The sequence below is a fragment of the Anas platyrhynchos genome, chromosome 2 (assembly GCF_047663525.1).
Source record: "Anas platyrhynchos isolate ZD024472 breed Pekin duck chromosome 2, IASCAAS_PekinDuck_T2T, whole genome shotgun sequence".
NCBI lineage: Eukaryota > Metazoa > Chordata > Aves > Anseriformes > Anatidae > Anas > Anas platyrhynchos.
Window position 1 is genome coordinate 67,064,157 of NC_092588.1, and position 3,705 is coordinate 67,067,861.

The following is a 3,705-nucleotide window of genomic DNA, read 5'->3' on the forward strand; positions in this document are numbered from 1 at the left end:
ACCATAAATAAAATTGCCAAATACATGACATTTTGGATCTGGAGCCAAATATTTGTGTTGCTGAAGGGATGCAAGACACAGACTCCTGATGGCTCTGGAACAGGAGGCGTTTAGTGCCCTTTTTCACTCCTACATGTCCTCTCATGGTAGCCCCACGTGCTGTCCACGCGCCCGAATCTATCCTACAGTTGGTCAGAGACCCTCAGACACGCGCCTGGAGCCAGCCAGCAATTGCCCACTGCCCAAAGGTCCTCTTTAACACTGTAGCCAATTCTTGCTCTCAGCCTTGCTCAAGGTTTTGTTTCTCCCGCTTGTTTCCTCATTACCTCTAATTCAGGGACCTGCGAAGCAGCGCGAAGCCACCTGAAAATTCCTTCCCCACACGTTGCCCTTCATTCCACAACCTGATTTATCGCTACCATCCGTGCATTGCACAGTGCCATGAAAGGTTTGGCGTGCACAGAGGTGGCTGAGGATTTTCAGATATAACTTTCCTTAAGAACTGCATCGAGACTTTTGCTGGAAGGCAAAAGATCGGCTGATTGATTAACGTAGGGATGGCAGCTGAGCAAGGGAAGCATCTTCCAAACTTCCAAATATTGCCTGTAGACAGAACTACAACTCCTCTGCTCTCCGGTTAGGAGTTTCCGTCACCTGCTTGGGAAGCAGAAGCAGTAACATGGGATTTAGAGGATCCAGCTGAAGCGTCAGTGCCAGTTAGAGGAAACCATCAGTTTACGGGGTTTGAAGAGAGTTTGACCAGTTTTCCAAGGAACATGTACTAGTGCTGCATATCTATGCATCTAAATATCTCTACAGCTGGCTTGTATCAGACATAGAGTGGCCCTCAGGACTAGGGAAGCGGTTGTCCCTCTGTGCTCGGCTCTGGTGAGGCCGCACCTCGAGCACTGTGTTCAGCGAAGACCTCGAGGTGCTGGAGCGTGTCCGGAGAAGGGCTCTGAAGCTTGTGAAGGGTTTCGAGAACAAGTCTGGTGAGGAGCGGCTGAGGGAGCTGGGGTTGTTCAGCCTGGAGAAAAGGAGGCTCAGGGGAGACCTTCCTGTGCTCTACAGGAAGCTGAAAGGAGGCTCCAGAGAGGTGGGGATCGTTCTCTTCTCCCAAGCCCCAAGTGACAAGACAAGAACCAAAAACCTTAAGTTGTACCAGGGGAGGTTTCGGTTGGTTCTTACGAAAAATTTCTTCACCAAAAGAGTTGCTCTGGTGGGTTTACGTGGCAAGGTTTTGGTAGCAGGGGGCCATAGGGGTGGCTTCCGTGAGAAGAATCTAGAAGCTGCCCCACGTTAGATAATGGCTCCACTGCTGGCCAGAGCCAAGCCAAGAAACGATGTCGCTTGTTCCTCTGTGAGAGCGTAATTAAGAAAGGATAAAAAAAAGAACAAAAAAAAGTTGCTTCCCAGGGAGAAAGAGAGGAGAAGCAGCCCTGCAGCCCCCCAGGGGAGTGCAGCAGGAGGGCAGGAGGTGCTCCAGGCAGGCAGCAGCAGTTCCCCTGCGGGCTGTGCAGGGAGAGGCCCCTGGTGGGGCAGGCTGTCCCCCTGCAGCCCATGGGTCCCCCATGGAGCAGATCTCCACGCTGCAGCCCCCCCGTGGGTGGAGGAGCCCCCGGTGGAGCAGGTGGATGTGGCCTGGAGGAGGCTGCGGCCCATGGAGAGCCCCCGCAGGAGCAGGCCCCGGGCCGCAGCTGCAGCCCATGGAGAGGAGCCCCCGCAGGAGCAGGGGGTCTGGGGGGAGCTGCCGCCCAGCCATGGGGGACCCGTGCTGGAGCAGTTTGCTCCTGGGGGATGGATGGACGGACCCCGTGGGACGGAGCCGTGTGGGAGCAGTGCTTGAGGAGCTGCTGCCTGTGGGCAGCCATGTGGGATGAGCTGGGGAAGGACGGCATCCCGTGGGAGGGACCCCACGGGGAGCAGGGCAGGGAGGGAGCCTGAGGGAGCGGCGGGGACAAAGCATCAGGGACTGAGCGCAGCCCCCATTCCCCCATTTCCCTGTGCTGCTAAGGGGGAGGAGGTGGAAGAGGGCAGATGGGGAGAAGGCGTTTTGGGTTTCTTTCCTTTGTTTCTCACGTGTCTAGTTTGTTGGTAATAGGCAATCACTCTTACTATCTCCCTATGCTGAGTCTGCTTTGCCCGTCACGAGAATTGTTGAGCGATCTCCCCGTCCTTATCCCCCGTGGGACGGAGCTATATGGGAACAGTGCCTGTGGGCAGCCCCTGCAGGATCAGTTCGGGAGGGACCCCACGGGTAGCAGGGTCAGAGAATGAGCATGAAGTTCTGGTGACAAAGCATCAAACCACAGCCTCCATTACCAGCTCTTCAGGAGGAGGTAGAAGAGTAGGATAGGGGGGAAGGTGGTTTTGGTTTGCTTTAATTCTCACTGCTCTGGTCTGTTAGCAGTTTGCAATGAAGGATATTAAACTCCCTACAATGAGCCTGTTTTACTTATGACAGTAATTGACAAGTGATCTCCCTGTCCTTATCTCAGCCCTTGAGCTTTTTCCCCACCATTGTATTTTCACCCCTGTTGTCCTTCTCAGGAGTGGGGGTGAGAGACCAGTGTAGTAGTGCAGAGCTGCCTACCAATATAAAACCAACACAGCACCTGTACGCATTAGACATGGAAAAGATTAAAGCAAGCATGACTTCTATTCAGAAAATGCATCTTTGAATGAGCATGTCTGTAAGAGGCCATTCTAATAAATTGTTTCATTCCACCTACATAAAGTAAACTTACATGGAGGCAGGTTACAATACAAGGTTGGAACAAACATTGGTTTCAAAATAATTTTAGACTAAGAAAGCATTAGAATAAGTCTACAAGAAACATTTTATACCTGAGCAAGAATGGCCACATCACATGAAGATCTCAGTAAAAGAATGGTACAGATACAATGATTTTAGAAATAAGTCTGTACCATAAAGGGATTTACACAGGGGCACATAATGAAAAAATAATAATAATAATAAAAAGAAACAGCATAAGTATGTCAAGAGTATCAGAAAGATAATGCAAAAAACAGCATTGTTAACAACAAATGTTAAAAGTAACAATCAGTTTACAGCTATACTTGAAAAAAATAAATAAAATCAAAGTATACTTAGACTCATTAACAGATAGAAAAAGAAGAATCTAGCAGTGTACTGGGACTGGCAGGGATGTAGGTAACTTTCCCTGCAGCAGCCCATAGAGTGCTGTGCTCTGCACTTGTAGCTAGAACAGCAGTGGTATCACACTAGTGTTGTGTCTATTGCTGAGCAGTGCTGGCACAGCATCAGCACTCCCTCTAACCCCCCTAGAGCCAGCAGGCTGCGGATGGGCAAGAGGTGGGGAGGGGACATCACCAGGGCAGCTGACCTAAACCAACCAAAGGGATATACCATACCATGTGATGTCAAACTCAGCAATAAAAGGTGGAAAAGAGATGAAGAGAGGAGGGGTGAGCTTTCATTGTGAAAACAATGTCTGTCCTCCCGGAAAACAGCTACGTGTATTGAGGCCCTGCTTCAAGGACATGGTCAAGCATGGTTGGTGGGAAGTAGAGAATAATTTCTTTCATTTGCACTTCCACACACTTCCACACGGTCTTTGCTTGTATTTTTGTTTTGTTTCCCTTTTTCCCCTTTTCCCTTTAGTATTATTAATTAATAATAATTTTACTTTAATAATTACTTTTGCTGTAATTAAATTATCC